General features: G+C 45.1%; 1 protein-coding gene and 1 non-coding gene across 7 annotated transcripts in view; one reads left to right on the top strand and one right to left on the bottom strand.

Annotated features, from left to right (window-relative positions):
* Positions 1-376: 376 nt before the first annotated feature.
* Positions 377-449, bottom strand: TRNAA-AGC (transfer RNA alanine (anticodon AGC)). The gene has a single exon. It is a non-coding gene; the product is annotated as a tRNA-Ala (tRNA).
* Positions 450-560: 111 nt separating this feature from the next.
* Positions 561-26,207, top strand: part of LOC136101693 (uncharacterized) — a 94,211-nt gene continuing 68,564 nt past the window's right edge. For 4 of the 6 annotated variants that reach the window (XR_010651367.2, XM_071809060.1, XM_071809059.1 and 1 more), the window contains exon 1: positions 561-658. The gene's annotated coding sequence lies outside the window, so the exon portion shown is untranslated. The remainder of the gene's footprint in view (positions 659-26,207) is intronic. The other 2 variants (XM_071809057.1, XM_071809055.1) reach the window with 1 other exon arrangement.

Genomic DNA, 26,207 nt, shown 5'->3' with positions numbered 1-26,207 from the left:
CAAAGGCAAATTTTGACTTTATTGGAAGCTCCCAGGAGATGGGATCTCTGGGAGTGTGTGACTCCTGGATGGGATGAGTGGGTGAGGGCTGGGGTGGGAGCTCCTATGGGAAGCGCCGAACAGATGCGTGCGGCTCCCTATTGATGGCCTTGACTGTTATAAAGAAAGAAAGCAGAAGGCCCTGTGGCAGTGCCACGCATACAGCAGAGTGCTGTGCTTGCACGAACCACAGGTTAAGCGAATGTACCTTTAGGAATTTTAAATAAGCAAATGCGAATTTCTGGAATTCTTAAGAAAAACAAACAAACATACAACGGAGCTTTGGTGTAAAGGCGGAGAACCGCGGTCTGGCAGGAAAGAGGCGGAATAAAAATCATGGAGAATGCGGGCATCGATCCCGCTACCTCTCGCATGCTAAGCGAGCGCTCTACCATTTGAGCTAATTCCCCACCGCCAAACAGCCGTTTCCCGGCGCAGGTCTATTCCCTTCTCGCGAGACGCTGTGCAGCGTCGGCGGTTACGTCCTGTTCGGGACTCCCAGTGCGCCTGCGTGGGAGCGCGCCGGCCTGGGCTTGGCGGCGGCGCGCGGCGGGCCGGGCTGGACGCTGGGCGAGCACCGAAGGATGCGCGGCGGGGCCGGGGTTGGCGGCGCTCCGCGGTAAGGACTGGCGGGGACACGGAGCGGGCGGTGCATCGGGGCTGGAGGGCGGGACGGGACGGGAAACGAGCAGGTTTGAGGTGTACGGGCTTTGTGTCTGGGGCGCCTCCGAATAGGAAAGCATGGGATGAGGGGCATGTCCAAAGGGCTGCGGGAATGGGGAGCTTGGGAAGACGCCAAAGAGCTTGGTGTGCACGGGAAAGCATTTTGCGGGGTTAAGGACTACAAGTGTGTGTGCTTGCGGGGCTGGGGGGAGTGGGACTGCAAAGGGTTGTCTGCCAAGGTGTGGAGAGTTAAAGCATGGGGCTGTCCACCAGGCAGAGACTCTGCCACGGGGCTGGGATGGGCCTTTGAGGAAAAACAAAACCAAACAAAACAAACCCAACTAAAATACTGCTTCCCCCACACACACACTGGATGAAGTACTACAGGAGCTGCCTGTGATCGCCTCGGCTGCTGTTAGGGGGGGGCTTTGCCTTCCTGGAAGCACCATGGGGTGGTGATCCTTCACCCTGCCCTCCCCAGCCCTGCTGCTCCGTGGGGATGCATGGAGTGGCACAGGTATGGTCTGGGTGCCCAGTGGGCAGCCAGGGGATCCCCCAGAATACCCACTGCCTGGGATGCAGCTGGTGGGACAGCCGGGTTTGGTCCCTGCGGGTGGCAAGGGCAGTTGGTGATGTGGCAGCTCAAGTGCCGGAATTAGTGAACCTGCTGCTTGCAGCTGGTTCCCTTTCCATTGCCTTGCAATACCTCCTTTAAAAACAACACTGAAAAAGGTGAAATCTAGCACCATGGTGAATCATAAAGTCTTTTCCCTCAAGCAGTGGTTCTGCTTGCCTGTTTTTGGCAAGAAAAGGGGCTGTGATTAATCAGGGTGCATGTAGCAAAGTGGGTGAGAGCATCAGGATCTTTCTCTACCAGTGCTGTGCTGAGGAAGAGGTGGCTATTCATGGGCTTGATGCTTCAATTTAAAGCTGTGGTCAGCAGCAGCAATATCTAGGGTTTAGTTAAAAACCTGTCATTCATCCCTTGTGCACTGAACAGTGGTTTCTAAAGCAAGAGGATTACAAAATTGCTTCAGTTGTATAACCTTGGTGGCTGCTTAACACCTTGCTGTTTGGAGAGCAGCAGAGTCCTGAGCTGAGCTGGCAGGGCTGCAGGCAGTAATGCCTGTCCCGAAGTTATTGCAATTCACGGAGCAGTGGGGGAATCGGAGTGACAGGACCTGCTGAGGCTTCTGTTCCATCGAGTTCTTGGGTGCTTTACACTCTTTGCTTTCCTGCAGTACTTTTGTACTTCTACTTCGGCTATGTTCAAGCAATTGTTCTGTTGGATTCAAAATCACTCTGTGGGCAGTTTTACACCCTTCTTAATGGATTCACCTTAGTTCTTCCTCTGATGTACAAGTTACTTTTTTTTCCTGGATGCATTTGCTGAGCTAGCCTCCTCCAGGCTGTGAATTTCTGATTAAATACTCCTATATATCAATAGCTTTATAATTGAAAAATAGATTTATAAAATTATTTATTTATTTTCTTGACAGGTTTCAGTCTGTGAATAGGCTCTGCCTCTTGAAGAGTATGCTTAATAGCTTCTCTGAAACTACTTGGAATTCTAAATTTACCCCTCTTCTGTCCATTTTAACATACTAGTATGTTTCATCCTACTTTAAAGGGCCTGTTAGGCATGATCTCAGCTCTTCAGAAACCGTCCTGCCTGTTATTTATTGTTTTCACAGTTGTGAGCTTCCTTCTTTTGTTTGCTTGTTTAGGGTTTTTGTGTGTTTGTTTTTCAGCAGAGGCAAGATTGACCAGCAAACATGTTCTGAAAGACAGGTTTATCTTTAAAAAAACCCCAACAACAGTCAAACAAGCAGGCAGGCACACCTATCCAGCTGTATGATTTCTTATCTCAGAGCTTGACTCATAAGTCTGATGGCTTCTTAGCTTGATAATTATTTTTAAAATAAAGTAGTTTTCTTAGATAAGATATTCCCTTGGGTGCCAGCTAAAGAGTGTTGCACATATGTTATTTCTTTTTCTGATGTCCTCCTGTCTCTTTTGCATTAACCTGTGCTGCAGGACCCTGTTGTCTGTCCTACTCACAGGCTTCTTTTTTTTTTTTTTTTTGTTTTTTTTTTTCTGATATGCAGAATGTAGGAAGGTGCTTAAGAATATCTCCTGCTGGTGAATCTCACCATTGATGCAAGCGATAGTGTTTTACCAGCTCGGTTTTGCAGAACATCAAGTTGACTCCATGGAGCTGGAAGAAATGTTTCAGGTTGCATTTTGCATAGATGCTCTCAGATGTGAGGTTTCATCGTCTGGGTGTTACATATGTTTTTCCTGTCGTGGTGCAGTTTGCCACTCTGAATCGTTATGCGGACTGCCTTCAGCCTTGCTTTGTCAGCTCCAGCCATGATCTCCCTCATTTGCTCCTTGTGTGGTTTAATAACAGCAGGGTTGTGCAAGAGCTTTTCTTGCAGCAAAAACTCTTATTTTACTTTATTTATTTATGTATTTATTTTTTGGGTTTGGTGTGGTTTTTTTTGTTTTTGTTTTTGTTTTTTTTTTTTTTTTTTTAGAATTAAAATGACACTGAAAGGTGTGTGTTAAGATTGACTTTGAAACTCAAAGCTTATTAGTCCTTCACCATCATGCTGGTGTAATTCCTGTGCTTTTGTCTCTTGCATTTTAATTACAGCAGAGAGTAGTTCAGCTCCCACAGCTCACGCTGTTGTAAGGGCACATCTATACCCTTGCTATATTTTCCTTGCTTTGGCAGTGCTGTGTGCATGAGTCTCCATACATGGGGCAAACATCATTCAAGTGCTGGTGAACTTCAGTTTTCTCCTTGCACTCCCTCCCTGCCAAAGACAGAGCAGTCCCTTTGCAGGTAACTGAAACAATCCTGCACAAACAAGCCTACAGCTGCTCTGCGCAAAGAACAGCCCCTAGAGATGCTGAAGTTGTAGTGCTATCGGTGGAGCTGTGTGGTAGGGTTGCTTGCTGCATCCCCTTTAGCTTTTGTCAGCGAGTGGCATTCCCAGTTGTCCATTTAATAGGGTAGTGCAGAGTCAGTTTAAGGGACCAGTTCATGCCATGCTGCAAATCACTCAGCACGGCAGTGCAATAGCTGCTGTGTCATGGAAGGCAGTTTTCTAGCATGTGCAAGATAATCTCCTGTGCTGAGTTTAGCAATCTTGGCTGATTCGCTATGATATCATAGCCTGTCCATTTTAGGTAGCAGTGAGTATCTCTAAAACAACTGTTTAGACCCGAGTCTTTGCTCCATGATTTTTGAGGTGGCTAGGTGCTTTCTGTAGCTATGGGTTTGCTCTGACACCCTCAGCATCAGGTACTTGCAGAGAGACCAGTGCAAATTAGCCTCCCTAAGCATCTGCTTGAGCAGCAGCCATGCTTCCTGGCTCGGCATAACTCTGGGTTGCTCCTGCGCGCGCCATCCCTCTCTGTGCTGCAGGAAAGCTACATTGGGGTTGGAAGAGAGCTGGCAAGAGGCCTGGCTGTTCCTAGAAAGATATTGATTGCTGTGGACCGTTCAGGTTTGTTTCTTTTGTTTCCCTGGCTCTCATCTCAGGGTCAGGCTCATTAGGACAGCAGCTTGTTGGGAGAATGGAGAAAGTATGGGCTTTGTGGGTTGAGGCTAGAGCAGTGCCATCCCAGCCTGCCTCTCTTAGCCGTTAAGTCTGAAGCAGCCTGCCTGGTAATTCCATTAATGGGAGCCTAGTGCTGGAGATAAATGTAATTCCAGGGTAAAGCTGATACTTGTGCTCAAATGGAGAGGATTTGCAGGTTCTCCCAGGTGCGCTGCTGTGAGTGATGTACCCATGTATTACCCACAGAGGATGTTTAAAGTCTAGATGTCAGTGTAAAGACCGGGCAGCAATAAAAAAAAAATTGCTACTAAATTGCCATGTTAAGAAATCCTTAGCTCCAGAGCCTAGCTGTCTCTTTGCAATGGGTTTTACCAGGAATAATACTTTCCTGCTTAATTCCGGGCATGTAGGATGACACAGAGCTGAGCAGCCAGCCGATTCAGGAAACAGCTTGCATGGGTTATAGCCAGAACAAGCTCTCCATGTGTAACCAGTGCAGAGCAAAAATGATACCCTCTGTATATCATACCAGAAAGCTTGTAAGCACATCAGAGCTAGCCACCACAACTGCAAGCAGCACAAACTCCTCCACATTTTTGAGCATTGTTGTCCATGCTTGAATTCAGAGATTACTGTCTTGCCCAGCTGTTTTCCTAGTTTGATTTATCTTTTTTTGCAGACCACATCTTCCTGTTAGTAGTTGTATAGTACCCTCATGGTACCATCAGCGAGTCTTGCCTTGAAAATTATTGTTTAATTGGGGTATTTTTAGCTCTCCTCATGGCTTGGATCCTGGAAATCAAATACGGGAGCCAGCTCCATTCAGCTTTACGCAGAAAAGCTTTCTGTTCTGCAGGTGGCTGCCAAGCAGTTTCGTCTGATAGAGTGGGAGCCTACTATTTCTCTTTTTCCTTCCCCCTCAGGTCAGTGAGTCAAAACTGGTCATGAGAGCATGGTTGTCTGAACAGGGAGGAGGTGGGGGACGGGCAGGCGGGACTTATCAGGGAGGATGTAATATGTTCGTTTCCTTTGTGTGGTAATAAAGTGGGTCAGAAGTGTTGTGTGTGCTATTGCTGCTTATTACAATGCTAACCAGATAAAGTTACTGAAATTGTTTAAAGGATCACTGTTTTCTTTGCTCCCTGACTTGCTGTGTGAGTTTCACAGAGAAACCTGTATTTCATCTGCAAAGCACTGACTTGCTTGATGGCTTTTCTGGCCAAGGTGCACAGTCTTCTTGCTGCCTTGATACAACAGTTTGTTTGCCTGGCATAGAATTTGTTCTTTACCAAAGTATTTTCAAGCCACATCTGCATCCTCATCTGGTTTGATGTATAACTGACCTGGCAGCTGTACCAGCACAGCTGTGGAGGATCAACCTGAGCTGCTGTGGACTGACACCCATCACACTGCTCCCTAGAAGAAAGGATCAGTAGGACCATCACTTGGCCTCCTGGAGACTCCAGAGCTGTTTGCTCGAGATGTCTAGAGACTGAGCAAATAGAGCCTGATAACATTGTCCTTCTGACTCTCATGAGCTTATGGTGTAAATCCCACAGCAGGCTCTGCAGGTTGTGAACTGAGGATGCTGAGCAGTGCTAAAGATACCCGAACAGCGTGACATTTGGTGAGTGATGTTGCCTCAGTGCTATGCTCTAACAAGACACCTGTTGAAAAGCCAGAAGCAACTGGACTTGGTCCTCTCTGAGCTTTCTAGGCTGGAGACCTTCTGAGGCTCACTCTGCTCAAGGCTGGGTGTCTGAGGGATAACCTGATGGCGGTGCTTTGATGCTTCTGTGTGATGAAGATATGTGGCTGGAGTCTGCTCAGGGTCTCCCATATTTCGAGAGAAAGATGCCATGAGATACAGCAGGTGGAATTTGAAGTTGAATTGGGAATGACAAGGGGGAATATATAACATGCAGTTGAGAAGACCGATAAGCTTCAGAAGACTTTAACAATTGAAGGAGTTGAACTTGTCTTCAGCTGACAGATTTAAAATGTGATTAGCTGCCTCTTAAATTGGGGTGCTGTAATCTGATTCCTGTGGAAAAAAAGATGCACAGTGCATGTACTGAGACAAAGGATGGACTTCAGTTGGCAAATGGGTGTGTTGCTTTTATGTTCAGTCTGTAAATGCCCTGGTTTATTCTGGCCTTTTGCAGACCAGTGAGAGCTCAGGGACCTTGCTTTCCTGCAGTGTTGCTCTCATGGTGCTTTTAATGTCTGAGGGTCTGGATGGAATTGATCGTTGTCATGCCCTCTTATGTGCCAGCACTTAGTCCAGTGGTGGGCAGAGTCTCGATGGCACCCAGAGCTTTCCCCTCAAGTGCAGACTGGAGGGAACAGAAAGGAGACAAGGGGGCTTTGCCCCTCTTTGGCAGTGGTGAGCTGTTGTCAGCCCCCTGTGTGTCTAAGGAAACAGTTTTCCAAGTCGTCTGTTGGGATTTTACAGGGCTTTCTTCCCTTACTGCTTTCCTGCCTTTCTTGGGCATGGATGCTGTCTAGACCTCCACTGACCTCCTCCTGTGGCATGTTGAGGCAGTTCAGTCCTTGGGGAATTAAGCAGTTACATCCTTCAGGGTGCTGGATCTGCCATGGGGGCAGCTGGATGGACAGAGAGGTCCATCTCCAGAGAAGTCCATCCCCAGAGAGACTGGGCAGGAGGGGTGGTTGCCCCTCCAGCCCATGGCTGGGAAGCACATCCCTGGTCTTCAGTTCATGGCTCAAACAGCGCTGCTAGTCCATATTCTCCAACTGCTGCAAGTGACAGGCTTTGAAATTAAAAGACTGAGTTAGCTGGTATCCTGCTTGAGCTGATAGAGCATGAATTTAGCTCGTCTTCTTTTATTTCAAGAAATTATGTGAAGAAATGAGCAAAAGAGGCTGTGCACCAGGGGCTGCTCCTGCTGCAGACGTCTGCTTGCAAAGCTGTGTTGCAGAGTGACTCCTGGTGCTGCAAAACTAGTGGAGAGAGAAGAGCTGTGGCACAGGCCATGAGACCTCTCTGGAGGTGCAGCTGAAGGGCTGGCTTGATTGCTTTGGCAGCTGTCTTTTGAGCCAGGCATGGACATTATTTCCATCTGTTATCAGTGTTGCTTGCATCTCGGTGAGTGCAATGAGCTGTTTTTTCTTGCAAGCTGAGAAGCATAGCTCTGCCCCAAGTCCACACTGCCGGGAGGTGGCATGCAGGTAACTGAAAGGACCCTAGCATAAATGTCACATGTGATGGCTCTTGTCTCCTGCCTAGCATCACCTCTGTGGTTACAGCTGGTTGCAACTGACTTCAAAAACTCTGTTCTGTAAAAACTGGCCTGAATTTATCTGTTGTGATTTCTTTGATTTTCTTTAAAATTAAGGTGAAATGAATTTCTGTAGAGATGGAAGCTTTAGTCTTGTAGTAAAGCCCATGACTTTCTTAAGGATGCTTTGGATATTTCTGGGGTGTACATGTGCTCTGCATGGTAACCATTCTCAGGAAAACTGAAAATGGGGCAGTTGGATATGCATAGCTGGTTAATTGATTCTGATGCCATGGAAACTCGATTTGAATAGCTTTGTGTTTTTTCTGGTGGGGAAAAAAAAAATCTGTATTAAATGGAGAAGAAGCTCTGCGTATTTCTGTGAAGTGTGTTTGAAGGAGGCTTGAATGTGAGAGTTTTAACTGTGCTTGCCTGTTCATGTCAAGAGCTGGCTGAGTTGGTGGTTTCGGTGTGAACACAGCGGCAATCACAGGCAAAGTTTGCCTGGGGGCCCTGGGGCAGCTTCATCAAGATCCTGTGTGACTAATGCTGTGTAAACTTAGAAAAACAAGAGGATTAGCTCTGCCTCCATCACCTCTTTAAGAAGTTTGGTCAGACTGCTGCTTGGATGTTTGAATGGTACCTCTGGGGAGTCAGTACATCAACTCCCTCCACTCAGCACAGCTTTGTGGCATGTACTTTTTTAGGTGGGGATCCTGCTCTTTCTGGTTTTGGAGGTGAGGCGGATCTCTATTTGCTGCATTAGATGAAATAAAATGTTATTATGTCTGTGCAGCCGTAGTTCAGTCTGCCAATGAACAACACCTTCAACATCAAGGTCAAGGATAGGTAGATGTCACTGGGGCAGTGCCACTGAGAAGTGCATATTTTGTTGAACAAGTTGGAGTTACAGGAAGGCAGCTCGGGAGCTTTGCTGACATGAGGGAGTTATCCATGCTCTGCATTGCCCAAAGCATGGTTGTGTCTCGGGGGAGGAGCAGCCCTGGGGCAAGTGATGCTGTTGGGCAATGTGAGGAGGGAAGCTGGGAATGGGGCAAGGAGAGCAGGGGAGAGAGGAAAGGGGGTTTTGATTCCCTGGCACTCAGCTGTGCTTCCAGTGTATCTGGCTGCTCTGGGACAAAATGCTTTGTCTGAGACCTGTGGTTGCTTTGGGAAGGCAGACCAGGCTACCTTCATATGGAATTCATTAAATCTAACAGCACTTAAAAGAGCTATGAGCATCTCTGTTTGCCTTGCTCAGCAGTACCAGGACTCAAGGAGTTTGAACTTTGCCAGTGACGTGTCTGCAGTGTTGTCTAATAGTAGCAATCACATTGAGTAAGTTGTTAGAGAAAAAAGGAGCTGGAGGAGGAAGGGAGAAAAGTTTGTCTGCACAGCAACCATGCTGCTGTCCCCCACATGCTGAGCCTTGGTGCAGGAGCGGGTTGGTGCCAGAGCAGTTGAAGTCCTACAAAGCTAATGTATCCCCTTTAGATATAAGCCATGTATGAACTACCTTGCTGGAGGAGCAAATTTATCTTTCTGTACTTATTTATATAAGCTGCCACTGAAGATTATTGGTGAGATTGTATTTGTTGTGTTATTTCTGTCTTTGTAGAGCCTTGATGTTCCACTGCAGAATGGTGTTCAGTTGCTGACTTTAAAAGAAAAACACAAGACCCTCCTGGCAGTACATAACAGGAGTAAATAACTCTTGTGTTTTGGCTAGAGTGGTAATATAAAGCAACAGTGGTGATAGAAAATTTGTGCATGAGGCTGGAGTCCAAGGTCTGTACTGTGGTCTTGAGCATTGTTTCATCCTTAGAATCATCTTCAGCCCTTCCATAATGAGAAAGGAGAAAATTGGGTGCCAAATGGGTTAGTTTTTCTCAGTTCTTTAAACACCGTCTGGCAATGGCTGATGTCTGCGAGTCATCTGCAGAGACTAGGGAAAACAAGCAAGTCTCTTTTTCTTAGTCCAAGGTAAACCAATGTGCTGCATGAGTAAGTTTTCTCACAGTTCTTAGTGCTGTCCAGTTGGCAGGAAATACATGAGATGTTGTTGGGCTGATCCTGTACCTTCCCCTTGCTGGTTCGGTGCTTTGACTGGAGAAGTTGTCCCACTCGGTTTCCTTATCTTCTCCCATTTCCAAATTTTCTCTCTGTTACAGTGTGCTGGAGGATGTTGTTCTTGTTTGTTACTGTCCCTGAACTGCTGCGTGAACAGAATGGGAAAAGTAAAACCGTATTAGGTACTTTGAGTTTGCTTCATTTGTGTAATATCATCAGGAAAATGTCTTCTTTTGGCTGCTTAGAACTGTTTCCAGTAAAATAACTTCTTTTTTGATACTTCCTCTTTGGCATGCAGTGAACGCTTTGCATGCCTGCAGCGAGGTGTTTCCTGCAGCCTGTGAGGGCGACTTTTGTCACAGCTTTTATTCAGGGCTGGTAGATGTCTTTTCTGTGACTTAATGTACAAAAGCTTTATAAAGCAGTCAGTGAGAAACATAAAACCATTTATATTATGAAACCATAATGATGATAGATAATAACAATAATCAAAAAATTGAAGCAGCCCATCAGATGGGATTCATCTGCTCTGCAAACCAGAAGAAATTGCGCAAGTTCTGTGGAGCAGGAAATCGTCAGCAGCATCTCAGGGAGAGGAGTAGAGGAGTTGCACAGGTGACCGCTTCTGTCCCCTTTGTCAGCCTCTTCTGCCCTCCTACTTAGGCATTAAATTCAGTGCATTGACTGTTGAGGGGACTTTGCTGGAGAGAATCAAAGAATCATTTTCTTTGGAAGAGACCCTTGGGATCACCAAGTCCAACCATGATGAACAGCCTTGGTTTGGGACTCATCGTCCTGCCTTTTACCTTGACTTCCTTCTGTGATTTTTGGAGAAGTCCCCTGACAGCCTTGTGGCAGATACCTCCACTGTGGTGCCAGGGCTAGGCAGGAGTGTGTTCAGGGCAGGGATCTAACACCTTCCCATCTCTTGCAATGTTGCCTCTGCATACTGCCCTTTCACCAGTCAGTTCTTATTAATGTCACTAATTACTGTTCTAACACTTACAGAATTTGCCATTTCCTTTATGCCAATGGGGATTGTGTTCTGGCTCCTGGTCAGTGCCTTAAGAGAAGCCAATGCTTTGAATTCGTATGTTTGACATACTCCTGGTGAGGGGAAGAGGATCAGATGTGTTGTGAAAACACGCAGGCAGAAAGTAAGGTTTGCATTTAGCCTTGCTGACAATCATCTGAGAAAGGCATTGGAAAACAGTGCCACTGCAGAGCAGCTCCTGGGAGGCCACACTCCTTGCTCATGTAGGCACAGCCTTTTAATTCCTGTAGCACCAGCTGGGGAATCCCAGGTGAGCTTGTGGCTGTGGCTGCCCATGCTGCTACTGCGCCCTCCTGCTTTGCTGGCCTTCGATAGCTCCCTTGTAGCATGCATCTGCTCACTGTCCCCAGTAGGGTTGGGAGGAAGCTGTTTTCATGTTGGTATCCAACCATGAACAAATCTGCTGTTGTTTTCTTAATGTGTGGCAAGAACAGCTTATTCCTCCCTGGATAATTACTGCTCTGCTCTGCCACTGATTGCTATCAGAAGCAGTGGAATAGTGCCTCTGCTGTGCTTCCTGATGCATCCTTTTGCCCGAGTTATTTGATGTATTTATTGCTAAAAAAAAATCTTATCTGTGATGTCTGCAATTGCTTGGCACTGCAAATGGATTACTTGAGGTGATTGTAGTCACCAAAATGCCAAGCATACTTTCAGTGATGCCCCTGATTGGATCAGCACGTCTGCTTGGACCTCAATTTCAATTCCTGCATTAATTTGAGGAGGAGAAAAAATAGTTGCAGGCTACTTTTTTGTTAGCTGGTATTATGTTCCTAGCTGACCAGAGGTGTGTGCAGCCACTGGAATTGGAGTGATATATTTTGCCATTTGTTGTTGCTCAGGAGGTCTGAGAAGTGGGTAGATGGATACTACCACGGGAGCAACAATGGACAAGGCCTGGCATGCCCAGTTCAAGCCTTTAGCTTGCTGTAAGAGATACAGGGTGAAAAAAGCTCCTTCTGCAAATGGCCATCTCTGATGGATGTCATCCCAAAATGGCCTTGTATTTGACCTGCCTGAAGGGCCCAATTGATTGTAGGAGGACAAACCGTAGCTCACTACATGAAGCTTTCTTGATCCCTAAAAAAGTGAAATGGATTCATTATGGAAAGCAGTCTTTCTTGAAAAACCGGTTCTTCTGGGACTGTTTGAGTGGTGAGGCAAACACGCTGGTGGAGTAGGAGTCAGGGCAGAGCTGTTTCCACCTAATTCCCCTGTATTTTCTGGGATTTATCACACCATGCAAGCAGATATGCTCTCCACTTCAGAGCTTAAAGCAGAGCTGGTTAGTAGAGCGGTGCCTGTGCTTCCGTGCTAGCCTTCTTGTTGTGCTTTCCTCTTCTTAAATTAATTTTCTGGTGTAAAAGGCCTCTTCTTAAAGGGGGAACTGTAATGAGAAGGGGAACAGCAAAGGCAGGGAGTATCTCCATTTGCTAGCAAGCTGTAGCACGTATGTCTGAGTCGGAGGGAAACATCACTGAGTCAGTGCCCCAGACTCCTGGTGACTCAGGTGGCAAAAGTCCACGTCATTCTCTTACATGCCTGAGTTGCACTGAATTTCCCGTAATAGAGTTTTGCCTCCTTTCGTAGCTGTGTAGGGAGCAGTATGTCGTCCTCTTCCTCGAGCAACTCTGCTCATAGACGTTGCAGGCAAGTGGTGGTGAAGGCACTTCTCTTCCTGCCAAAACAGGTGGAAAATTGATTTACCCCAGCACCTCAAGCCTACCTCTCTCCTTTCCTCCCCTGTGTTTTTTTTTAAGATGGGGTGAGTCCAAGTAGTTGCAACTTTCTGTTTATTCAGCTTGATGAGATCCTCATGCAAATCTGAAGGTTGTTCTCCTGGCAGGTCTGCTTGCATGCATTATCCACTACTTCATCGTACTGGGAAGGGATCTATTTTCTGAAACATGGTTTATTTTTTTATTTATTTCCTGGTCTAACTGGGAAAAATTCAGCATTTGCACTGCAATTTGCGGAAGAAGCAATTTCACCAAATACTTGGGCTAGGGGGAGAGGAAATGTCCTGTATTAGCTATCAAAAAAGCTAAATGCTGACTTGAAAAAATAGCTTGAGACACTGTTGTGAGAGCATAAGGATGAGTAATGCAAGTGTTGCATTTGCTGCAATAGATAATTCAATCTGGGTTGCTTGTTTTAACTCATGATGGCTGCCACAGAGGTTCATCAACAGCGTATGGATCAGAGATGCTATTCAGGGTCTGGTGGTTGATGTAGCCAAGCTTTTAGCCCAACCCTGATCAATGAGTTAGCAAACTCACCTTAACTACAGCATCCATGGGAAGAGTACATCCACATAGTGCAATGCACTGTCCTGTTACACCTGCACTTGGGACCACTGAAGGCTTGGCAAGGGTCAACCTTTGTGATGATACAGGCACAATTATCCCCATGTTTGAGTACCGTTGTCAGATACCCTGAAACAAGTATGGTGGTATGTGGGATGTCCTGAGGCAATGCTGCAGCTGTCTTCTCTCCTCCCCAGCTGCTGCTCCAGGGACAAACTGTATATATATATGCACCTCATTGCTTTCACCAACTGCTCCTAACCATTCTGGGTATTGGACTGGCTTCTCACATGAACAGCTACCCCTCAGAGGTGCAGGGATCTTATCTTCTTGCTCTTGCATCTCCGCTGATACTTCCACACTCCTTTTACAGAGGCGTCTTTGTTACCATTAGCTGTTAATGCTGCGAACACCAGACATGTGAGGATGACACCAGGGAGTGGATGACAGTGTATCAAAGCATTTGATACTTACTTCTCTGACAAATGAGGCTTGGCTCCACATGTGGGCACATAAATGATATGTTTGTTGCTGCAGGTTAACTCCTGCAGTTTGCTTTATCCTTCTTTCCCCCCCAACCCCACACTCAGCAGTCAATTGCACAGCAGCTTTGTCGTGGTTCGGTTAAGGAAACAAGAAGATGTTGAGTTTTAATTTTCTTCTGAATGTTTGGAAAACAGAAGAAAGAGGCTGAGTAGCAATGGGATTTTAGATGCATTCAGTCTGAGTGGGCATATGTTGCCTGCAGGTAGCAGGGCTGTACCTTTGTGAAAGAATTGGGGATGAAACTTTTAAGTGCTCTTTCATTCACTGGAGTTAGAGGCACTGTGAGAATCAAGGTAAGAGCACCTATGAACTGTATAGAGCAGTAATATTCCCAGGGGGAATTAGTCTAATTTAAAGAATAGAAGAATTTCTGCAGTGGGGGAAGTATCTGCCATTTCCTGCTGAGCTTCCCAAGGAGACTGGGAAAAATTAAGTGCTGAAATGGCCCTTTTCTCTCCAGGGTTTTATGTTGTTATCTTCCTGCTGAAAAACCAGCTGTATCAGCTGGCAAATTAGGATTGTTTTAGCTACTCAGTTTTTCCTGGTTCTCTGGGGACTTGCTTGTTGCAAACCTATTTGCAAATCCCCTGACCATGTGGGATGCCGTGTATTTTGTGTGTGCTCCAGGGTTATTGCTATGATCAACCCTGTGCTTGCTATACTGCCAATGAGCTGTGCATATAGAGGTTTCATAAATTTGAAGCTTTTCTTTAGGGAAAGTTTGTGGGTGCTTGCTGTTTCGTTTTGGGGGTTGGTTTGTTTGTTTTTTCCCTTATATTGCTAATTATTACAGGGGAACTCCAGTCTTAGTGCTTTTTCCCCAAAAGGTATTTCTCTTCCTCCCTGTCTGTTGCCCTCAGAGGCCAGAAGAGCCCTGATATGTTAGGAAAGTCAGTCTATATTTTAAATGGCCTTAAGCATGTGAATATTCTGCTCAGTTTCCTTTTACAGCAGCTTGTTAAAAAACGGGCAGGAATCTTGGGGCATCCCTGGGTCAGCTTTTCTTCTGACCCTTCTGTGAAAGAGAATTTTGCTCCAGTGGATGAGTGCTTGGAAGAAAATAAACAGTAAGGATATTCTGTTTTGGTTTGGTTTTGTATTTGTTTGTTTTGGTTTTGTTTGTTTTGTCTTAGGTTTTTTTGTTTTGTTTTGTTTTCCTCTAAACTAGAAATGCAAGGGGCTGTCTAATATTTTATCAGTTCACAAGGGATTGCGGTGTGGGTTATTTGTTGTTGTTGTTGTTGTTGTTGTTTTTTGTTTGTTTGTTTGTTTCTGAGTTTCCATGTAGCTCACTTGTTTGTTTTCCTCAGATAAAAGATGCAGCGTTCGTTAACACTTGTTTTCCTCTTTACTTGAGACTTTCTGAATGGTGCCACTTTTTCTAGACAAATGCTAGTGCTCTGCTTTGGAGTCCTGCTAGTCTCATCTGATAAGGTTTGGTTTATTTGTTTGAGTTGCTGGATTGTTAAATAATAAAAAGTATTTTAGGTCTTTGGGATATTGTAACTGAAGGCAAGGGAAGGAGAGCAATAGCGTTGCTGGAAGACTTGGGTTCGGTGTGCTGGTGATTTATGAAACTGAAGTTATGGCCTCTTCCTTGGATCCCTTGTTGGGATCCAGGATGTTATGGGTTGTGCAGGGCACATGAACTCCAGTTTTTTGGCTTATACAGGGTCTCTGGTCTTGCATCACTCCTGGCTTTTGAGCCAGTAGAGAAGAAGCAGAATTAAGTCATGACTGGCTGGAATGGAGCTGTGGTTGGACTTTACTCTCTAAGCACCCTTGAGAGGATGCTGAAGGGTCCCACACCGGGCTGCCAGGGTGCAGGAAGACAAGGCTGAGGAAGAAGGTGGAAATGGCAGCCTGCAGATGAAGATTTCTGGTGGGTTTCTAGAATTGTGGCTTGCCGTCCACTTCTTTATGTTCTCTAACCGTGCAAAATTGCTGTGGCATGGCCTGTGGTAGGCTGGAAAGATGCCAGCGCAAGGAGGTGGCTTGTACTTCCAGGTGTATTAATTCACTCCTGAAATACCCATTTTTTAAAAAAAAGTTTTTTCTAGTGTAGTTGTTTTTGGGGCCTTGCTGGTCGTGCTTTGAGTGGAAATAGGATTCCCAGAAGGCTGCTGTAGGAGATCAGGAACTGGTATATGTGTGGTGTGCAATGATGCTGATATTGCTGCTGTTAGCCCCCGTGTTTGCATACCTCCATGTTGCACCATGAGTACCACACTGAGGAGAAGCACAGTCTCCCAGTGGTTTAGCAGGTTGCATTTAAATATGTTGTGATTTATCTCTGCAAGAACAGTGATGGCTTGAAAGAGGCCCCTGCTGTGTCTCCTGCAGCAAGGATTTTTAAAAGGAGCAGTCTGTGAAAGGAGGAGACGAAGCAGCAGGCACAAATTTTCTTTAAGTAGTGGGAGGGCAAGTGAGATGTTTTCTGCTATTCCCGTCTGGTGCCCCATATTTATTCTATGTGCATGTTGTCCCATATTGGGAGGGCCCTCACCCTCTATGTTAGGAGGTGTAGCTTGTTTCTCAGACATGGAGGGATGGAAAAGGGCTCAAACGGCTGACAAGGTGCCTCCTTCCCTCCACAATCAATCATTCATTCCTTGTTTTCTGCCCCCAGTGCAGTGCTAAGCAGAGGCAACCTGGGGGTGCAGTGCCAGCAGCGTGGCGGCTGGGCTGGTCCCATGCCTCGGTGGGTGCTGTGGGACGAGCAGGGTGGGGAGGACTGGGGCTGCATCCCTGCATGATGTGAGTGCCATGAGCTGCCAAAACGCCTGTGCTGGGTTTCTGCTAAATGCACTCCTGAATTAAAGCAGGTAAAAACCAGGCTTGTGGGAGCTGGGATAAACAGCTTGACCACAGACTTTTTCTTTTTGGTCTGTATTTCCTAGTGTGCAACTGCTGTAAATCCTCTGTGTTCCTTCTGTCATCCTCAGTTTCTCAAAGGAACTTTTCAGGAAACTGGGGTTTTTGGGCAGTGTTTTCCAAAGCTATTGTGGAGGGCATTTCCCCTTCCCTCACAGCAGCAGCTTTCATTTTTGAATGAATAGGCTCAGCATTGTTCACATTGTCTTCCAATTTTGTGGGCCTTTTTTTTCCCCTTTTGACTTGACTACAGCAGTCTCCTAAATGCTTCTGGAGTCCTTCAGGCCACTTTGCAGAACATGTTTTTTTGTGTTACAGAAGGTCTTGTATTCAAAGCTCCAGACAGAAAAACTGCTTTTGTAGCACTCACATTTGAGTTTCTGAAAGCCTGATTCTTGCAGGCTTTTTGCTTGGTTTTTGGCCAGGTTTCAGTTAAGATTGCACTAAGTTCAGCTTCAAGCAGGACTTCATAAGCTTGATGGAGTTGACTTTTGTTTAACTGTTTCTAATGACATATCAAGTCCTGCTACTTTGATTTCTACATAGCATCCCACATGTTAAATCTGTTTAACTCTTCCATCCCAATGGGTATTTCCCAGCCTCCAATTCCCTTCAGAAATAACAGGTTACTATTAGGATCTGTATGCATATGTGTTTACCAAGCTTGACATAGCTTTGCACTGAAGACATTTATCTCTTTACCTACATTGAACTCAAAAGCTGGACCCTATGGCGTACATCTACAAACCTTTCTTGGTTTGTTCAAAGGGTGATCTTGTGGCTGTGCAAAGACTTAGGTTTGCTTCCCCAATTGAAAATGAGCTGCAGTAATGAATTTCTCCACTCAGATTTTGTGTTTGAACTAAGTATCTTTTAAGAAAGAAGTGCACTTAATTTGCATTTTTTTATTTTCCCCCAGCCCCCCTTTGAGCAATAGATATCTCTGAAAGGTTTTGGGTTATATCAGCCCAAGTAGATGTTATTTGTGGCATAGCAGTGATGTCTCCAAGGATATGTCTGACTTCTTCCCCTCTCTGCTAAAGAACATTGATCTTGCTGAGGGTGACAAGATCTCCTCACCCATTGAGTATCGGGAGCCTGCTGATCCAGCAGTGGGAGGACTGTGATGAGCAAACTGCTTGGGGATGGGATGCGAGCCACCCACAGCAAGTTACTGAGATCTTCTCAACTGCCAGATAATTAACATGACCCTGCAGTGTTTGCAGCTTTTGATCTGATGCTGGGGAGATAAGTTTCCTGAGTGTTAACTGTTTGAACATCACAGTCCCAGTATTTGTTGCAGCTGACCAACTGAGTTGGATGTACTCTTGTTCCTCAGCTATCGTGCCACTTAAGACAGAAAAAACAAAACAAACCAACCAACCAAAAAAACATGGAGTGGGAGAATGGGACATATATAGAGATAAATAACCTTTTCTCAAGTCACTCTTTGCACTTATCCTTTGAATTAGCGCCTTTTTTTTTTTTTCCAGTGTAACACCAGAATTTTGCAATACAATCCACATGTGAGAAACCAGTGCTGTGTCTTCTAGTCAAAACAGCCTCCATGTCGTCTGGCTACTTAAAAATGGTCATAGAGAAATGTCTGGATTAAGCAGCTAGAGGCCAAATGCATGTTGAATTAATTAGTTTCTCCCCTTTTTACTGTAAAGAAAATGCAACTAAAGAAACCACACAAGAGCAACATTTCTCAGAGCATCTCTTCTGAGTTCATGTGTTTAAAACTGCCAACTCTAGTACTTTTAATCACAGTTAAAACCTGTCTTGGTTTCTTTTGGGCAGAGGCTTTTCCTTGCTTAGTTTTTGTGGCAGGGCAGCTCTAATATGTGTGCTTTCTGCTAGTGAGGGTTTAGTCTCGAAGCAGAGGAGGTGTCCTATTTGAGCCCACGACCTCTTTTCAAGTCACATCTCGCTGTGTCAGCCCCTCTGAAAAGTTTGGTGGTAAGTGCGGAGCAACATTCATTATTTTTCTTCAAAATTATGCAATGCTTACTTATATTAACCTGGAGTTAATACTCCAAGCATGGTAACGACTTTTATTTCCATAGGAAAGGGTGTGCTTTCTTTCCTTCTTTAAGCTTGTTTCACTTAAGGTTCCTCCAAGCAGCCCTTCCTTTTTCTGTTTTGAGATATCAGCCAAATATACTGATGTGCAGCCTTCAGTAGGCTTTATATGTAGGTTAAATGAGGGAATAATTTAATAAAGGATCTAACCATGTCACTGAAGAATCCCTTAGGTAGGCGTAGTCATGATTACCTAAAAATGCCAAAGGTATAAGGTAAGAAGTTTATTATGCTCTTCCTTGAAAAACCTGGTTAGAATTAGAGGTGAATTTAAAAAAAAATAAATAAATCAGAAGGGCTTATGATTGACAGTTGCCTGAATCCTGAATTCAGACAGTTGTCTGAGTATTATTTCTGATTAAAAATGCCATTTCCTTCTCTTTCTGCCACTGCAGTTGGAGATGCCCTTGAGGTCTCCAGGATGAAACAGGTAGTAGTCATCTCTGTGCTGCAGTGGTTTCTGTTTGTCTCTTTTCTGTCTGGTGTATTAAGAACTGTCCAGGTAGGATGAGTTGTGTTTAAATTGGCTGGACCTTCACCTCAAATAAGAAGCTCTCTCGAATAAATGTGTTAACATTGAGAGAGAACATTTCTGTAAGGAGCCTGATGCCAAAGCTATTGGTATGTTAGTTGGGAAAAAAAAAATAAAAAAGAAAAACAAAAATAATATCCGTGGACTATACAGCTTGCTTGACCTTTCTAGCCTTAGAGGTTTGGCAGGCGTGTTGTGAAAGAGACTCCTGCTTTCCTGATGGAAACCCTTTGGGTTAAGCTTTATTTGAGTCAAGTACTTTGTATGTCTGGTGTGGAAATGCCTGCAGGTGTACCCAGCTCACAGCATCTGTGGAAAAAACAGCTGCTGTGTCTGCTTGTGAGTGATTGTCCTGAGCATCTGCCTGGAAATCGTTTTGCCATTACTTTAGCACAGTATCAGGCTTGGCGCACTTTGTCATGCAAAATATGGATAGGGTTTGCAGCTGGCACACTTTTTAAAGAGCCTGTTACTATAACCTTGCCATAATGCATTAATTATGCTCTTGAGGTAATGGTAGTGGTATACTAGTATAGCTAGAATGGCTCCTATAGGTATACTACCAAGCATCACTTTGGTTCTGTCCTTTCAAGTTGGCACACTGCAGAGTTACAAGGTAATTCTGTTCTGCTGTACTTGCTCCCTCATCATGTTTGTATTGGTATCCATGACAAAGTGATGCCCTGCTATCCCTAATAAGATTGCAAAAGCTGCAAGGATGAGGCATGAGAAAACAGGCTTCGTGTTAATAATTTAGAAGCTAGATGCCTAGTGCTTTCTTGATAGTTGCAGTTGCACACATGAAAATATTATTTATGTAGTGATATGATATGAACACCCTGAAAAATTCATGCAGTTTGAGTTTTTACTGAGTAAAACCCTCTTTGTAGACATAACTATGCAGAGTATACTTAACTATTAATATATCTAATGAAGGATTTCCCTGAATATTGGACTGAACTTGAAAAGTCACAGTAGTTGTGCTTACTGAGTACTTCGTAAACTGTCTTGATCTGCAAATTTGGCAGTCATCTCCTTTTTAGTGGGAAGTGTAACCCTACCAGAGACAAGTCTTTGGTTTAATTTCACTTGCACATATTTTCTTTCCAAATCTGGAATTACAATTTAAGGAAGTAGCAGGGAGACAGATGCTTATTGGATGCTCTTGAGTTCTTGAGAGGATTTTTGGGACACCCTCTGCAGCAGAGGGGCAAGGAGCTGTCAGCCTTCTCAGTTCGATAAGCTTGTCCCCAGGTGTGCTCTGTCCACAGAGCTGGAGGGCACCAACTGGGTGTGTGTTTTGCAAGCTCTGCATTGAAGTACTGTGCTTGGTTTGAGATATTTCAAATTGCTGTATCTTTTTGCTGGAGGCTGAATTATTCACCCTGGAATTGAAGAAAAAAAATAGCCATTATTTGCAGAACAAAAAGAGCAGTCTGCCAGCCTGCTTAATGCACAGGTTATGCCACAGCCTGGAGCTTGGCTTTTTGTTAAGAGCAGCTCAAATCAGAAAAGCAAACAAAACTCTGAACAAAACAGAAACCAAAACTAACAAAGGAAGTGTCTGCTATTCAGATGAACTGATATAGGTGAGATAGGAAAAAACAAGTCATCTGAGACCTCCTAAGGCTTTCTACTTTGGCCAGAAACCTGCGGTTTGGAGACAGCAGGTATTTCATAGTCTGATGATGGTGATGCAGATGTTCCTATGGCACAATCCTAGGCAAAGGCAGTCTGGGTGATGAAGAGTGGTGGAAGATGCTGAGCTAGGATGCAGGAAAGTCATGTCTCAGGTCTTGCTCTGTTTTAAAGAGTTGAGATGCACCCTTCCAGGACAGCTCTGATTATCCTCTCCACTGTGGTTTTGATGTCATGAGAAGTACCATGGATAAGAAGGGAACCTGGTCCCAGCATTCACCTCCATTTTTGGCTTGTGTAGTAAAACAGAGAGCAGCACCAGTGTGTGGCAGCACCGAGAGACTTGCTTGGCTTTTTTGCACAAGCATGTCCCCATGGCAGTAAAGTAGGAGCCGCCCTGTGCAGGAACCAGATCTTCATGCTGAGGTGAGGGTATATCTGAAAGTCTGACACAAGGCAGAAATGCTTAGGTTAGTGTTTTTATTGCTATAGAATTTTTAATTCTGGGTTAAGGATGTATTCCTGTAAACACAGGAGCATTTGGGCTATTTTTTTCTGGGTACTCTCCTAGTTGCAAGAAGACTGACAGGTATGAAGTGGGACAAGAAATGAGAGGAAGGGTTGTTTTAGCTGGATGCCACATGTAAGCAGCAGGTGTGATATGCCTGTGGGCTGCATTATCGGCACGTAAACCTAGCAAACAGGAGAGGGGACAGACTGCTTGTATTGGCACTGCTGTCAGCTCTCATTTTCTCACAGCTGGGGGACCATGAATGCACATACCCCATTGATGGGATGTCCTGGTTTTAACCTTCTCAGTGAAGGGATTTGTCTGCCCTGAAGCATAATGCATTTCTGCATGTGTCTTTCCAATAGCAAAGAGTTTCACACCCCTTTGCTGAACTGTCCCTGCCAGCCCCCGAGGCACCTAGTGCCATGTCGCTTATCTTTACCTCTGTAGAGCAAGAGGTGCCTGGCCCAGAGATTTTAAATAGCAATCATCACTCTCATTATTACTGTCTGTAACATCCATGGCACTCAGAATCTTTTATTTAACTGGTGAGAGCATCCTCATTAAGTTTTAGTAACCTATCACTTTAATACCTTAAAAGTCTTGGCTCCTTGTACTCAAAAGTGAGTAACCTGGTATGAGAGTGCCTGGCTGCTCATAGCGTGCACAAGCGCTTGAAGCAGTGGCCAACATACAGCAGGAGTGCTGAGGAACAGGAAGATTTGGTCTGCCTGGTTGGAAAGTAGGTACAGCAGTGAGCAAACACTTCCTCTTACACATACAAGGTATTTCTGACATGGAGGCAGAAGGCTGACTAGGTGCCTTGTCTTGGAGGACAAGTTGAATGACCTGCATAAAGTCCTTATGATTTTCCCTATCAAGGCAGATGTCACTAAAAACTTTCAGAAGAAGATAATTCTGCCTGAGTTTTGTTGCTGCTGGTTTATTTTGGATGTTTTGTTGCTACAGGAAGAGGGATCATTGATCTCTTTGCTCTGTATTACTGGTGTTGCATCTGCTCCTGGTTCAACAGAGATGGAGATGTCCTCTGTGTGAGCCATTAACTGCTTCTTAAACCTTGATGCATTTATGCATCTTCTGACTGAGCAACCCTGAAGTGGAGCTGATCAGCTTCCTTCCTACCACAAATGTTTCCGCTGTTAATGAGAGTTGTTTTTGTTTTGGAGGAAAAACACACCCAAAGCTGCCCTGACAGGCTTGCTTTTGCCAAAGTTTGACTTGTTCGCTTGGTCAAACAGAGCAACAGCTTGGGAACAGTGCCCTGGTCCTTCAGCTGCCAAGGGACAAGTGCAGGAATAAAGTGGCTTAAAACCCCCTCTGTTCAGCAGTATGACACAGCACAGTCTTCCTATTCCTTTTGTGTATACTCGTTTCTACAGCCTTCCAGTGTCATCTGCCAATTAATGGCTTTGGTAAGTGTTTACTGTGGAAAAGCTGTGGTGCAGAGAGGTGATCCTGGTGCAGTAATTTTGTAAGCACTATCTGCTTGTTGCAGCCTCTGAGATGGCAGTGGTCAATGTGGCAGAGATGTCCAGGCAGATGGAGATGCCGCTTGCCCCCACATTTCCTCTGTAGAGCTTGTAGCCCCTTAATTGCGAGTGTGGATGCCTTTTGTAATGGGCTGATGGTTGTGAAGGCTGGTTCAATTTTGTTTGCAGCTCACTGGGGATCTTAGTCCTGGCATCTGAGCTCTGTTTGGGTTGCTGCACTTGTCCGTTTGAACACTTGCAGGTTCTGTTTCAGATTGTCACAGTGGAGAAGACAGGGCATGCTGTGTCTCACTGCTTGGGGCTCTGCACCAGAGGAAATGGCATTTTTCCTCTGAATCCTCTGCCCGAGAAAGAGCAGGTTGTTCTCTGCAGGGGTAGTTAGAAGTATTTGTGATCTCTCTTTGGTCTGCTCATATTGCAGAGCCCTGGCAGAGATAGTGTCTTAAGATGCCAGGACAGAGGGCTTAAATGCTGGAGCCCAAATCTCCACCAGCTTTGCTGTTATACTGGTGTATGGTAGCTCAAGAGTGGAAGATCTGCCACACTGGCTCCAGCCAGGGTCCAACTCTGCCACTATCCCCTGCATGTGACAAGCAGAGTGTGTCCTCAGGGAAGGAGAATGGGTCGCTTAGTTTAACCACTGCAGATGGTCTTATTCTCCTGAAGTTTGGATATTACTTTGCAGACACTTTCTATAACTTGCTCTGAGTAGCGGAACATGCCACAGCCCAATTATGCGTCACTTTATTTCCTTCTTTTGTTTGACTTTAAATCTGCTATCTCATGGTCTTTCACTGTGAAGAGTTGTTGTTTGCTCCTAACATGGTTTGCATGACACCAGTGGCTACTGCAGGTTGTTTTATTCCTTGCCTCCATACATAGATGCCTTTTTTGTGATGCCCACTACTTAATATTTCATGTCTACATACTGTCTGCCTTGGCTGTGCTGCTCTGGAGTCTGTGTTTAGGCAAATGCTTTGTTGATGCTCCAAAGAGGGTTAGAACTGACCTTCTAATTTGAGAGAAAATAAAGTAATTGCAGAATTAGTTGAAAATGTGTTTTGTCCTTCATTGTGTTGACTTTCTTGCTGGAGGACCTGTTGAACATACTGAAGAGAAGGAATTTGGAAATGTGCCCACATGACCTGACATCTATGACTCAGCAGGCATTTTTGTTGCACATCTGGCATTTATTCTTTTGCTGAAACATTAGGGAACTTATCAGTCTTTTCATTCTGTAGCTGGACACCTCTTTGTGCTGTCTGTCTTCCCAGCTAAAAATGAAGCGAGCGTGATGCTTGCTAACAGTATGATCTCTGTGGTTCATGTAGAAGAAGATGGAAGTTGGCTGCTCTCTCCATTTAATCACTCAGTTAAAAGTACTGAAAGCTGCAAACAAACTTGTTTCAGTTTTGCAAATGCTGTGATAAGAAAATAAAACAGCCTTGCTTCCTAAAAATTGCCCAAGTTGATGTCCATACACATAAAAATCTAACACATCCAAAGCCCAACTCATGGGTTCCTGTGCAAGAGCTCTGCTGCTTGGGGTGGTTTGATGGAAATAATGCATCCAGTGAACTGATTGTCATGCTCCACAATAGATAGGACTCTTTCCAGCAGCTTAATTTTGTGGGGAGGACAGATCTGTATTGACTGTGGGGTTTTTCTGGTCTTCCCTCAGCAAAGATTTTTCTTTGCATGTCTACAGACTCCTGGTTTCTGCATATAGAGGTATTACTTAGTATGACTTTGGAGGCAAAGGGGAAGCTGTGCCAGTTACCATGCTTGAGGTGACTGACGAATGGAGCAAGCTAGTAGTTAAGCCTACAAATCTCTACTTCTGTGCCAAGCCTTGTGTTTTCTCTGTGCTGGTCCATGCTGATTGAAGATCCACCAACAGCAACAGAGTAGAGATAGGGTGGTGATTTGTTTTGGCGAACCTTTTCCTGTGTGTCTTGGTTTCTCTTTCCAATGGGATTTCCCTAAAACTCTCCCCCTCACCATCTTCTGGTGGCTGTTGTTAGATCAGAGAAGGGCCTTTGTCCATGGCAAGGGCTCCCAAACACTAAGATGAATAATTTAATTGATGATGGATCTGAGCAGAGGAAATAGCTGCCTGGCAGGCTGAGTGCTGATGGCTTGGTGGGATTCCTCCTTGCCTCTCCTTTTTGCATCATCCCACAATACTTGTTATGGTTTCACATGAGGCTTTTGTTTGCTGTGCGTGCAGGATTTGTTCTTCATTTGGGACCAGAATGTAACTGCTGTTACTTTAGGAATAGCAGCAGCAAAACCAGGCTACTGTCATCTGCTCTCCAAAAAGCATTAGGTTGCTGTTTGTATGCCACAGCAGAGTACTACAGATTGCTCCATCTCGTGCTCCACATGTGAGTGGCTTTCTTTGGTCTTTCATGTTCCTGAAGAACTTTGTGGCAGCACAGCACCAAAATTCTGCTGTACAGGTTGAGGTATGCCATGGACATGTCCTTCCCTCGAAGGAAGGAAAAGAGCGTGGACCAAAGATGGCAGATGCTATGCATTAAACCAGGTGACTTGCCACAGTGTAGCTGGCCTTACTCCTCGGAGCTAAATTTCTGTGGCCCTTGATATGCCCATATGTCCTTTCCACCATGAGATGGTACTTGGCACAGTCTGCCATTGCAAAGCAGAGTCAAATGCTATTGTAGAGCTTTCTCCTGAGCTTCTGCTTACCTGCTGGAGCAGAACCTGTGAAGTGCCAGTCTGTGCTGATCTGAAGACTAGGGGCTGGTATCCTTCGAGGTGCCTGGTGCAGGGCATGGAAAAGCCTTGCAACAGGTTGGGAGCAGTGAGCAGTTAGGCTGAGTGTGTTATGTACCCACGTGCCAGAGTGTCTGTCAAGGCTTGGGTTTGCAAACAGAGAAGCTCATTAGGTAGGGCAGACAGACGATGTGGCAGGAGGCTCCAGTTTGAGTAAGCTTTTGGGCAGCTGCTTGAAGGATGAGGTAATTGCTGAAACATTTATAAACTTGATTGTGAGCAGACTCTTCCCAGTTGCCTCCTCTGTGGTAGAGATGGAGGAGAGCAGCCAAGAGCTGCCATACTTCATCCCAAGGCAGGTGATAGGGAGCAGCCTTGGGAGCCTGCTGCTCCCTGACACATTCCCCTGCCTTAATTATCTTAATTAATTCACATAATAAATTTCTGCCTTCAAAAGCCTGAATGAGCAGAGGTCTGCAAGAGCAATGCCAGGAGTGGAAGGGTTTTTTTTCTATTTTTTCCCGCCCCCCCCCCCTCCTATAAGATTCATATGAAGGAGAGTGCTCTTATAGTTTCAAGAAAAATAGCAATGAAACAATGCTAAGTACTGGCTATAAAAAAAACCCTACTTATTTGCTGCGTGCGTATTGCAGTGGCAATGGGGGCATCTCATGCAAGTCCCGTGTTATTTTAGCTTTTTAAAATATTGTTCCCATATATTTAGAAATAAAGGTGCAATATTTCAGCTTTTGAACACCTTCAGTCTTTGCACGTCTTACAAGATGGCTAAAAGATGGCTGGTCCCTGGTTTTATGGCCCCATGTC

The sequence above is a fragment of the Patagioenas fasciata genome, chromosome 5, assembly GCF_037038585.1.
Source record: "Patagioenas fasciata isolate bPatFas1 chromosome 5, bPatFas1.hap1, whole genome shotgun sequence".
NCBI classification, from domain to species: Eukaryota; Metazoa; Chordata; class Aves; order Columbiformes; family Columbidae; genus Patagioenas; species Patagioenas fasciata.
This window is presented reverse-complemented; position numbering and strand designations above follow the sequence as displayed.